Genomic DNA, 13,669 nt, shown 5'->3' on the forward strand with positions numbered 1-13,669 from the left:
TGAAATAATTCAACTGGAATTCCATCATCTCCACTAGCTTTGTTTGCAGTGATGCTTCCTAAGGCCCACTTGACTTCTTATTCCAGGATGTCTGGCTCTAGATGAGTGATCACATAGTTGTGGTTATCTGTGTCATGAAGATCTTTTTTGTATAGTTCTGTATATTCTTGCCACCTCTTCTTAATATCTTCTGCTTCTGCTAGGTACATACCATTTCTGTCCTTTATTGTGAGCATCTTTGCATCAAATGTTCCCTTGATATCTCTAATTTTCTTGAAGAGATCTCTGATAGTTCCCATTTCATTATGTTCCTCTATTTCTTTGCATTGATCACTGAGGAAGGCTTTCTTATCTCTCCTTGCTATTTTTTGGAACTCTGCATTCAAATGGGTATATCTTTCACTTCCTCCTTTGCCTTTCCCTTCTTTTCTTTTCTCAGCTATTTGTAAGGCCTCCTCAGACAGCCATTTTGTCTTTTTGTGTTTCTTTTTCTTGGGGATGTTCTTGATCCCTATCTCATGTACAGTGTCATGGACTTCTGTCCATAGTTCTTCAAGCTCTCTGTCTATCAGATCTAACCCCTTGAATATATTTTTTTCCTTTCACTGTATTATCATATAGAATTGATTTAGGTCATACCTGAATGGTCTAGTAGTTTTCCCCTACTTTCTTCAATTTAAGTCTGAGTTTGGCAATAAGGAGTTCATGATTTGAGCCACAGTCAGCTCCTGGTGTGTTTTTGCTGACTGTATACAGCTTCTCCATCTTTGGCTGCAAAGAATATAATCAATCTGATTTCAGTGCCGACCATATGGTGATGTCCATGTGTAGAGTCTTCTCTTTTTTTCTTGGAAGAGGGTGTTTTCTATGACCAGTGAATTCTCTTGGCAAAATTCTATGAGCCTTTGACATGCTTCATTTTGTACTCCAAGGCCAAATATGCCTGTTATTCCAGATATTTCTTGACTTCGTACTTTTGCATTCCAGTCCCCTATAAAGAAAAAGACATATTTTGGGGGTATTAGTTCTAGGAGGTCTTGTAGGTCTTCATAGAACCATTCAACTTCAACTTCTTCAGCCTTACTTTTCAAGGCATAGATTGAATTACTGTAATATTGAATGGTTTGCCTTGGAAATGAAAAGAGGTCATTCTGTTGTTTTTGAGACTGCATCCTGGTACTGCATTTCAGACTCTTGTTGATTATGATGGCTACTTCATTTCTTCTAATGGATTCTTGCCCACAGTAGTAGATATAATTGTCATCTGAGTTAAATTCACCCATTCCAGTCCATTTCAGTTCACTAATTCCTAAAAAGTCAATGTTCACTCTTGCCATGTCCTGTTTGATCACTTCCAATTTGTGGCAGTTTCATAGACTTAACATACCAGGTTCCTCTGCAATTTTGCTCTTTATAGCATCACATTTTACTTCTATCACCAGTCACATCTACAACTGGGTGTTGTTTTTGCTTTGGCTCTGTCTCTTCATTATTTCTGAAATTATTTCTCCACTTATCTCCAGTAGCACATTGGGCACCTAGAAACCTGGGGAGTTCATCTTTCAGTGTCTTATCTTTTTTGCCTTTTCATATTGTTCATGGAGTTCTCAAGGCAAGAATACTGAAGTGATTTGCCATTCCCTTCTTCATTGAACCACGTTTCATCAGAACTCTCCAACATGACCCATCCATCTTCGGTGGCCTTACATGGCATGGTTCATAGTTTCAATGAGTTAGACAAGACTGTGGTTCATGTGATCAGATTGGTTAATTTTCTGTGATTGTGGTTTTCATTCTGTCTGCTCTCTGATTGACAAGAATAAGAGACTCAGGGAAGCTTCCTGATGGGAGAGACTGACTGAGGTAGAAACTGGGTCTTGTTCTAATGGGGGGAGCCATGGTCAGTAAATATTTAATCCAATTTTCTGTGGAATCCTGGGGCTGTGTTCCCTCCCTGTTATTGGACCTGAGGCCAAACTTTGGTGGAGGTAATGAAGATAATGGGTACCTTCTTCAAAAGGTCCCATGTATGCTCTGCTGCACTCAGTGCCCCTGACCCTGCTGCAGGCCACCGATGGCCCATGCCTCCACCAGAGACTCCTGGACACTCATGGGCAATCTGGTCAGTCTCTTGTGGGGTCACTTCTCCTTTCTTCTGGGTCCTGGTGAACACAAGGTTTTGTTGTGCCCTTGAAGAGCTTGTGTCCCCAGTCCTGTGTAAGTTTTGGTGACTCTAATAGGAAAAGGAGTACATCAAGGCTGTATATTGTCACCCTGCTTATTTAACTTTTATGCAGAGTACATCATGAGAAACGCTGGTCTGGAAGAAGCACAAACTGGAATCAAGATTGCCAAGAGAAATATCAATAACCTAAGATATGCAGATGACACCACCTTTATGGCAGAAAGTGAAGTGAAGTGAATTCGTTCAGTTGTGTCCAACTCTTTGGGACCCCATGGACTGTAGCCCACCAGGCTCCTCCATCCATGGGATTCTCTAGGCAAGAATACTGGAGTGGGTTGCCATTTCCTAGAGGAACAGAAAAGCCTATTGATGAAAGTGAAAGAGGAGAATGAAAAAGTTGTTTTAAAGCTCAACATTCAGAAAACTAAGGTAATGGCAGCTGGTCCCATCAATTCATGGGAAATAGAAGGGTAAAGAGTGGAAACAGTGGCAGACTTTATTTTGGGGGCTCCAAAATCACTGCAAATGGTGATTGCAGCCATGAAATTAAAAGACACTTACTCCTTGGAAGGAAAGTTATGACCAACCTAGATAGCATATTCAAAAGCAGAGACATTACTTTGCCAACAAAGGTCCATCTAGTCAATGCTATTGTTTTTCCAGTGGGCATGTATGGATGTGAGAGTTGAACCATAAAAACAAAAAAAACTGAGTGCCAAAGAATTGATGCTTTTGAACTGTGGTGTTGGAGAAGACTCTTGAGAGTCCCTTGGACTGCAAGAAGCTCCAACCAGTCCATTCTAAAGGAGATCAGCCCTGGGATTTCTTTGGAAGGAATGATGCTAAAGCTGAAACTCCAGTACTTTGGCCACCTCATGCGAAGAGTTGACTCATTGGAAAAGACTCTGATGCTAGGAGGGATTGGGGGCAGGAGAAGGGGACGACAGAGGATGAGATGGTTGGATGGCATCACCATCTCGATGGACATGAATTTGGGTAAACTCTGGGAGTTGCTGATGGACAGAGAGGCTTGGCGTGCTGCGATTCATGAGGTCACAAAGAGTCGGACACGATTGAGCGACTGAACTGATGGTGGGATTAATAGTCTCTCTTCCAAGAGAGCTCATACCACACCCAGATCTGCTGCACCCAGAGCCCCTACTCCTGAAGCAGGCCACTGCTGACTGCGACCTCCACAGAAGACACTCAGATACAGTTCTGGCTCAGTCTCTGGGTCCTGATGAGCATAATGTTTGTTTGAGCCCTCCGAGGGTTTCTGGTGGGTATGGAGTTAGATCCTAAACACAATTTTGTCCCCGCTACCATCTTGCTGGGGCTTCTCCTTTGCCCTTGGAGATGGGGTATCTTTTTTGGTGGGATCCAACATTCTCCTTTGGATAGTTTTTCAGCAGTGAGTTGCAATTTTGGAGTCCTCACAGAAAAAGATGAACACAGGTCCTTCTACTCTGCCATCTTATTGTAGCAACAAGACATTGCATGACTCAGACAGTAAAGAATCTGCCTGCAATGTAGGAGACCTGGGATATTTCTCTGGGTCTGGAAGATCCCTTGGAGAAGGGAATGGCTACCCACTCCAGTATTCTTCCCTAGAGAATTCCATGGACAGAGGAGCCTGGTGGGCTATAGTCCATGGGATAACAAAGAGTCTGAATCTACTGAGCGACTAATAGTTTCACTGTCACTTTATACTATAATATAGGCCTATATATCCCTGGTGGCTAACTATGGTAAAGAGTCTGCCTGAAGTGCAGGAGACCTAGGTTCTATCCCTGGGTCAGGAAGATCCCCTGCAGAAGGAAATGGCTACCCACTCCAGTATTCTTGCCTGGAAAATCCCATGGACTGAGGAGCCTGGCAGGCTACAGTCCATGGGGTCACAAAGAGTCCCATATAACTGAGCAACTTCACTTATATATGTGACGCTATAATATGGAGCTTCCCTGGTGGTGCTAGTGGTAAAGAAACCACCTGCCAATGCAGTAGAAAAAGTAAGAAATGGCAACCTGTTGCTTTAGTAATCTTGCCTAGAGAATTCTGTCAACAGAAGAGCCTGGCAGTCAACAGTCCCTGTGGCTGCAAAGATTTGGACATGACTAAGAGCCTGAGTACATGCACTATCCTATATATAATGTATAAATACTATACGTAATGAACTATATGTTATAATGAAATATTTATAGAATATTTTATTCTTATAAAATTTTATATTTTAATATAGGTTTTTTTTTTCTGTTAATATATGGTGCTCCATTTTCATGATCAGAATGTTTTCAAATGGTACTTCAGTTCAGTTCAGTTCTGTTCAGTCGCTCAGTCATGTCTGACTCTGCGACTCCATGAATCGCAGCACTCCAGGCCTCCCTGTCCGTCACCAACTCCTGGAGTTCATCCAAACTCACGTCCATCGAGTCAGTGATGCCATCCAGCCATCTCATCCTTTATCGTCCCCTTTTCCTTCTGCCCCCAGTCCCTCCCAGCATCAGAGTGTTTTCCAATGAGTCAACACTTCCCATGAGGTGGCCAAAGTACTGGAGTTTCAGCTTTAGCATCACTCCTTCCAAAGAAATCCCAGGGCTGATCTCCTTCAGAATGGACTGGTTAGATCTTCTTGCAGTCCAAGGAACTCTCAAGAGTCTTCTCTAACACCACAGTTCAAAAGCATCAATTCTTTGGTGCTCAGCTTTCTTCACAGTCCAACTCTCACATACATACATGGCCACTGGAAAAACAATAGCCTTGACTAGATGGACCTTTGTTGGCAAAGTAATGTCTCTGTTTTTGAATATGCTATCTAGGTTGGTAATAACTTTCCTTCCAAGGAGTAAGTGTCTTTTAATTTCCTGGCTGCAGTCACCATCTGCAGTGATTTTGGAGCCCCCCAAAAACAAAGTCTGACACTGTTTCCAGTGTTTCCCCATCTATTTCCCATGAAGTGATGGGACCAGATATGGTCTTTTTGTATTCTGAGACTAAACAATTTCTGAACGATTCCTCAGATCTTGTATAGCAGCTCTTATTTTAAACTTTAGCTGATTTACTGTTAACCTGAACAGAATAAACATCCTCAGGAACTCCATGGAGGGGAAAATACATCATCATCAAAATTTACCTGGATTTACAAAGTAGTTTAACATATCTATATACAATCTATATTAAAGTCAATATAATCCTATTGCAGAAGCACCATAATTTAGTAGACAAAATAGATTTTATCCTTTTTATAATGAAATGAAGTATATATCAATAAAAATGTATAAAATAAATTGTACACATCATGTAGTCATTATAAAGCAAATATGTTACAGTCTTGTAACTAAAGGCAAAATAATATTGCCAGAATCCTGAAGGGCTGACATATGCTTCTTTCTAATCACAGTTCCCTGCTCTGTAAAGTTGAATACTGTCCTAATTTTTCTGGTGAACATTTCCTTGCTTCTGTTTTTTATGTTTGTGTCAGACTTTGTATATCATAGACTCAGAATTAAGTATAGGGTGACTTTAAAATAAGAGCTTAAATAAATGTAACTAAAATTAATATAGTGAAATAAAATGCTAAAAGAAACAACACAGTTCTGAAACTCATTGCAAAAAATAATTTAAAGTTCAAAGTTCTAATTGGAGTTTCAAAGAAAATTCCTTATCATCAAGGTAAAAACCAAGCCAAAGACTACAGCTTTTGTTGTTTTTCACTCTCTATTATTAAGGGTTGAGTGGGAACATTTATTTTTCTTGTTTCCTTGATTTTGAATGTTTTGTGCTAAATTTTAAACAAAGTGCTAAGAGAAGAGTTAATCTAATATTTTAAGCAGTAGTCCATTCAAAACAACAACTATTCATGGGTCTGGAAATGAAAATGGACAGTTATCTGAGAAAAGTAAATAGGAGACTAGAGCTCAAAGTTTACACTCTACACATGCTCAAATGTTGTTTACGTTAAATTTGTAGTAGTAAAAATGTACTCTCTATTTCACATCTTTATGTGACCTCTGCACAGGTTGTGTAATTCAATGGGTTTCATTATGTGCTCATTAAAGCACTGTCTGGTAAGCACTCATCTTTGACATGACCTCTCAAGTCAGAGAAGATTTAGCCAGGTTCCATTTCTGCCTCCCTCACTATTGCATAGATTGATTCATGGATTGAAATTTGTTCTTTGAAATCTCTGTTTGGTCTCTGACATGCTTAACTTTCCCATTCCTTGTCCTCATATCGAGAGGGAAGTTCTTGCTTCTTGTTTAATTCCAAGGTGCTGTGATAAACTCAGATTTATGACTTTAATCTGCTTGCAAGAAACTGTGAGATCACATTTCAACCATGTTGAAAAATTGAATTAATAAAGTATTTGTTTGTATAGCCCTTTGGCCTCATGATTTGATAGACCTTTAAAAGTGTTACTTGAAAGGATATGTAAGCTTTAGATAATCTTTCCGGAAAGAATTATACAGTGATTAAAATTCAGCAATATATGCTTGCAACACTGCTGGTTTTCTTCTTTCTCCTCCTTGAAGGGCAAAACAGAAAGCCATGAAGCCAAACAAAAGGATATAAACACCATGAAAAGTGAAAGTGTCAGTCACTCAGTAGTTTGAGACTCTTTGCAACCCCATGGAGTGTATGTACCATGAGGTTCCTCTGTCCGTGGAATTCTCTAGGGAAGAACATCAGAGTGGGCAGCCATTGCCTTCTCCAGGGGATCTTTCCAACCCAGGGACTGAACCTGGATCTCCTACATTGCAGGCAGATTCTTTACCATTTGAGTGACCAGGGAAGGTGGATAAATACCATAGCAGATAATATTTTAAAAACAACACCTTTGATCCAGCAAATAGAAATGCAAACTTCTCTTTAAAATTTATAATATGGTTTTGTTAAATTGTTCCCCATGTTAACCTGACTCTCAGGAAGCTTTGTATTAACATTGTATCTTTTTAGACTGATCTAGCCTCTACACTTTGACTATGTACCTTACATTTATGCATCAAAATTAAGATTAAGCATTCTTTCTACCCAAAAGAAATTGACTTCCCTGACCACTTCAGGTTAAGTTGAATTAGATATTATTTTTAATCAGACTCTTATTTAGTACTTGCCAGAGTTCAGTTGGGATTTAGAGCTTAATATTGGACAAAAGTTCATATGGGCTTCCCACGTGGTGCAGTGGTAAAGAATCCGCCTGCCAATGTAGTAGATGCCATTTGGATTCCTAGGTCAGGAAGATCCCTGGAGGAGGAAGTGGCAACCTGCTTCAGTACTCTTGCCTGGAGAGTTTCATAGACAGAGAAGCCTGATGGGCTATAGTCCATGAGGTTGCAAAGAGCTGGACATGACTGAGCAACTGAGTATGCATGCAGAGTTCATATATGTAGTTGAGCAGCCAGCCAATAAGTTCAACTTTATCTATGCCCTTTACAAATAGTGTGGACCTAGAGATTTTCATACTGAGTAAAGTAAATCAGACAGAGAAGGAGAAATATATGACATCCTTTATGTATGAAATCTAAAAAGAAATGATACAAGTAATCTTATTTACAAAACATAAACAGACTCATAGACTTGAGAACAAACTTATGGTTGTCAGGGGGCAAAGATGGGGTGAGAGAATAGAGGAGTTTTGGATGGATAGGTACACACTGCTATATTTAAAATGAATAACCAACATGATCCTACTGTATAGCACAGGGAACTCTGCTCAATGTTATGTGGCAGCCTGCATAGGCGGGGACTTCGGGGGAGAATGAATACACATATATGTATGGCTGAGTTCAGTGTTGTCCACCTGAAACTATTACACCATAGTTAATCAGCTATATTCCAATATAAAATTTAAAACATTTTTAAAAAGTAAAAAAATTTAAATAGTAACATCTGGTCATTTCCCAGGCTTGTGGGTGCACAACATTAGTACATTTGCTTTTAGAAGAATTGACACAGTAAAGGATTATGCGTGCCCTGCATGTGACCGCCAGTATGTTGGAGAGAAAGTTCTGGAATAGTGGGTACCCAGAGAAAGGTTTAGAAGAGAGATGCTGGAAGGACACACCTCATTGCCCTGGTGGTCTCCTAGCCATGCACGTTGGTATTGCTGGAGAAGAGTTAGCAATCTTGCCTGGGTTCAAGCTTATCTTGCCTGGGTCTAAAGACCTTGGGTCTATGTCATGCAATTCCCCCCCGCCCCCACCCCGCTGGAAGTGGAGCCTGTGTCTTATCTCTATGTCCCCAGTGTTATTCGGTACCCAACAAATTTGTTTTGTGTTAGTTAGTATCATTAAATGAGGAAGTTAAAAGGCAAAGATATAATGTAACTGCTATTAAGGTTATATAGCTGTTGCTGCTGCTGCTGAGTCGCTTTAGTCGTGTCGAACTCTGTGCGACCCCATAGACGGCAGCCCACCAGGCTTCTCTGTCCCTGGGATTCTCCAGGCAAGAACACTGGGGTGGGTTGCCATTTCCTTCTCCAAGGTTATATAGCTAGTGAACGTCAAAAGCAGAGTTCAAATTTCAGCTTTAAAATCAAAGTCTTCTGTGTCCAAAGTCCTCCATTATTGTTCCATAGTGAAAGTCGTGTCTGACTCTTTGCAACCCCATGGACTATCCAGCCCATGGAATTCTCCAGGCCAGAATACTGGAGTAGGTAGCTGTTTCCTTCTCCATGGGATCGAACCAGGGTCTCCTGAATTGCAAGCAGATTCTTTATCAGCCGAGCTACCAGGGAAGCCCAAGAATACTGATTCCTTTATAGACAAGTATGTAAAAGGAGAGCCATAAGAAATGTTAAGACACCAGAGGCCATTTATGTTATAGGACATTAACTGAAGGAAAGATTAAAGTAACATGTGATAATGACACACTTTTATCAGAAAGTATGATTAGGACAGAATTTTTCAAGTCAGAACATGATTTATTTAGTTAAGAATGTAGAAAGAATTCTAAAAGCAAGCAAACAAACAATAAAAACCAGCTTATTTTGTTTACCTCATTCATCTGTAACAACAAAAAAAATATTTTTAAAGTAAATTTCTTCCCAAAAGAAAAGGAGTAAATGTTTACTTGAGATAATAAAAATGTCATGAGTTTTGCTCAATTAAATTGTATCTCTACAACTTTCTCAATAAGGAAACAAAAGTAAATTGAAATGTTTATAAATTACTTTTAGAGACAAAATCTCAGCTGAACATATTCAAACAATACATTTAAAATACACTTCTCTCTCCCCAAACCAAGGTTCAGTCTAGCAAAATCAATCTTCTTTAGATCTCATCCTCATATTAAAGACAGTATTTGCAATGGATATCATACATATGCCTCAGGGTTAAAAATATTTCTTCTTCCTTTTTTTCTCTCTCTTTCTTGTTTAGCTGGACAAAAGCCACAAGTAAATTATGGTGCCAACTACAGAATAACTTTTCTTTAGATTATTGTGGGAAAAAATATTTCAGTAGAGACAAGGGGTCTGCTGAAGAGTTTAACAGACCAGCATTTAATGGGATAAAGGAAGGATGATTCTTCTCCCCTGTGATAACGTTGTATTTGTCCCAGTTTATAACAGCAAGGGAGGGAAAAATGTCCTAATGTGCAAATAAACTATCCAGGTGCAGTGTGTGCATGCAAAAAGATAAGCTGAGTAGTCACTGAGTAATTACAGTAATTCAGGACATGTAAACATATCCTGTGGACCAAAGAAACATAAATAGGTATAATAGAAATGATACAATTAAGAAAATATGCCTTTAGGTTAAATAGCAGTACACATTTCAAAGGACTTAGTTGCTCTCAGAACAAAATCAAGGATAATGTGCTCATTTGAAAACAATTTTTAAACCGTATTTCAAAGTCAAGGGTAAGCTAAAGCCAAGTTAGGTGCAACTGATTATCTAAAATGGAAAAAATATATAATGTTTCATTCTATATATTTTTTTATGAACAAATAAAAACTTAGGCAATTGTTGCCTATTTCTTAAATTTCTTTCAGAGACAGCAATGAACTCTTCAAGTATCCTTGATGAGAATAAATTTCAGAAACAACGTAGTAAAGTAGAAGAGCATCTCATTTTCTGGAGCACTACACTATACTGGCTGGCAATTAGTAAGTTACTTCTGCAATGTTAATGTTAAGGTGGTAGGCTAAATGGCCAATTAAATCTTTTGCTTTCTAAAAGTCTTTGGTTCTAATTCCTAAGGGTATGGTCAATTAGTACAACACATTCGATTTTTTTAAATTTATAATTTAAACAAACCATATATTCTAAGTGGATTCCCGAGAAATATTTCTATTTAGTATTTTAATAACATCTTATGTGCTATATATATATATATTTTTTCAAATTAGAGCCTTGAGATAACCAACATTTCTATTTCTCCCATGAACAAAATGATAGATAATATTCCTCATAGAACACTCTAATATAGGGTCTTGCAAATGCCCACAAAATGCAAAAGTCAGATCTTCTCACTTATTGGGAAAGCTAATTTAGAAAGAAACACCAGCATGTTGTCAGGATCCCTTTTGCTCCATCACATTAGGTGATACTATGCAGTGATATAGCAAGGCAGGACCTCTGAATTAAGGAGAAAGATTGTGACCATAAGTCTGTGTGATATTTCACCTGAATTCTTAACAAAGCAGTAGTTTCTTCTGCTGAGATTCAGTTCAGTTCAGTTCAGTTGCTCAGTCATGTCCAACCCTTTGCAACTCCATTAATCACAGCACGCCAGACCTCCCTGTCCATCACCAACTCCTGGAGTTCACCCAGACTGCTGAGATTAGTGTCTGGGTTATAACACCACTATGATGTTGTCAAAGCTACACAATAACCTTCTTTTTCTAGATTGATGTCTGTGTTTGGGAAAGCATCAGCTCCACTCTTGGAATAATCAATGCATTGATGCCTAATCCTGGTTGTAACCTGGAATTGCCTGTTGGGGTCAATTTCTGTGAATCCTTGCAGGGTGACTCATTTGATGGGAGTTCAGTCTGCAGAGTTTCAGTCTTGAACTTTATCCTTATAGAGTCATCACCATCAACAGGATTTATTTGTATGTTGCAAATTTCTGTATGTCTACTAGCGATTCTGGGAAAGTGCAAAAAAAAAAAAAAATCAAGTAGATGGTCATTTTCTTCAAGGAACACCCTTATTGAATAAAAAAAGAAGTACACAGGAAACAGCATTGACAATCAGAACATTTTAGGGACTGAACAACAGAAAAAGAAAATGTGAACATTTTAAAATTAATGTATAGGGGTTAGAGGGCTTCCCTGGTGGCTCAGAGGGAAAAGAGTCTGCCTGCAATGCAGGAGACCTAGGTTCGATCCCTGGGTCGGGAAGATCCCCTGGAGAAGGGAATGGCAACCCGCTCCAGTACTCTTGCCTGGAAAATCCCACGGATGGAGAAGCCTGGCTACAGTCCAGGGGGCACAAAGAGGCGGACACGATTGACCGACTTCACTTTCACTTTTGCTCTCATAAGGGTTTGAAGGATCTGCAAATTAATTAACATTAATTAATGTAATGTCTTTCCTCCAAAGGAAGAGTACAAGCAGTGCTGTGCTAGAATCAGCTCATGTTGGCTCATGGGAACTGACAGGTAAATTATCAGATAGCTTATAATCAGCTATCATGGTTGTATTTGCATCATGGGAATCAACAAATCCTAAAAGTCAGGGTTTCCCCTCATCTCCCAGAGAACTAATTATTAAACATTTAACAACACATTCCTGAGTACAAACCAAAGAGGGGATTTCTTGAAATTGATGCTGGAATTCATCAGTTCCTTTTTAATTCCCAATCTTTATTTCAGCAAATGGGAAGTTTATGAAATTATTTATGCAAATTTAGTAGATTAAGGAATAATTAGGACTCACATCAATAAGTCTATAATATTCTTTGATTAAAATTTATACATATCCCAAACTGTAAAATGAGCTGTGATGCTTGCATGGAATGCAAAAACCCTACTCACAGCACACTTGGTTAAAATAATCATGATTTTTAATAGAAATAAATACTGATCATCATCACACCAGAGGCAGTTTTGATGTCTTTTGTATAGTAATAGTATGTCATGTGTTTTTCAGCCAAAACAGGAGTATTAAGAAATTTGTAACTGATCAGATATAGAACATACAGCTTAATTTTAAACTGATTTTTTAGACTTTCTTTCAGGTTCTCTCACATTGCCAGTCTACACGTGAGGGGTTGATACAAACTGTGAAATTTCATATCTATCATAGAACTTTATTTTACAATTCCGCCAGACAAACCAGATTGAGATGAGAGCCTACCTTCTGATGGTGTTGCTGCCAACCTTGCCAAGTGGTACATCCACTAACTCAGTAGAGAGACTGACAGCTAAGTCTACAGATCTCAGATTTGTCAGAATTTTTACAGCCTTGGGTAAGCAGGGCAGAGTTTGAGGTAGGCAGAAACTAACAAGTTTTGCCTAACCTCTTGTACTTCAGTCTTCTCAGACATGCAAAATGGAATCATATTTTGATTGACCATGATTTACTCAAAGGAACTTTTAGAATTTTGGCTCTTTTTAAAAAATTTTCCAAGGTCACTTTGAAATATTTATAAAGTACTGATGATTATGTCTGTCTAATATTCATAAAGACCATACTTCAAGCTATCAATTATAATCTGGGTACTTAGTATAGAAAATATTCTGGTTCACATGTCACTTATGATAAAACAAGAGAAAAGAATTTGTGTTTAAAATCCACTAACAGTTTTGTAATATGTTACTGATGAAGATCTGGAAGATAAAGTGAATGGTAAACAGAAATTATAAGCATATTCACTGTAAGATAAGATTTGGGTGGACATTATTTGGGGCTTCCCAGGTAACTCAGTGGTAAAGGATACACCTTCCAATGCAGGAGATGAAGGTTTCATCTCTGGGATGGGAAGATCCCCTGGAGAAGGAAATGCAACCCATTCCAGTCTTCTTGCCTGGGAAATACCATGGAGAGAGGAGCCTAGCAGGCTGCAGTCCATGGGGTTGCAAAGAGTTGGGCAGGACTGAGAAGGCAGACATAATTCAGGCCTATTTCTTCACACCACCTAATATTAATTACTCCATTAAAATAATTTTTGTTATAATTTCACCATAACAGGCAATGTATAGGAAACAGTATTCCTACAGACAACACCACCCTTATGGCAGAAAGTGAAGAGGAACTAAAAAGCCTCTTGATGAAAGTGAAAGAGGAGAGTGAAAAAGTTGGCTTAAAGCTCAACATTCAGAAAACGAAGATCATGGCATCTGATCCAATCACTTCATGGGAAATAGATGGGGAAACAGTGTCAGACTTTATTTTGGGGGACTCCAAAATCACTGCAGATGGTGATTGCAGCCATGAAATTAAAAGATGCTTACCCTTGGAAGGAAAGTTATGACCAACCTAGATAGCATATTAAAAAGCAGAGATATCACTTTGTCAATGAAGGTCCATCTAGTCAAGGT

The sequence above is a fragment of the Bison bison genome, unplaced genomic scaffold, assembly GCF_000754665.1.
Source record: "Bison bison bison isolate TAMUID 2011002044 unplaced genomic scaffold, Bison_UMD1.0 scf7180017864387, whole genome shotgun sequence".
Classification (NCBI taxonomy): Eukaryota; Metazoa; Chordata; class Mammalia; order Artiodactyla; family Bovidae; genus Bison; species Bison bison.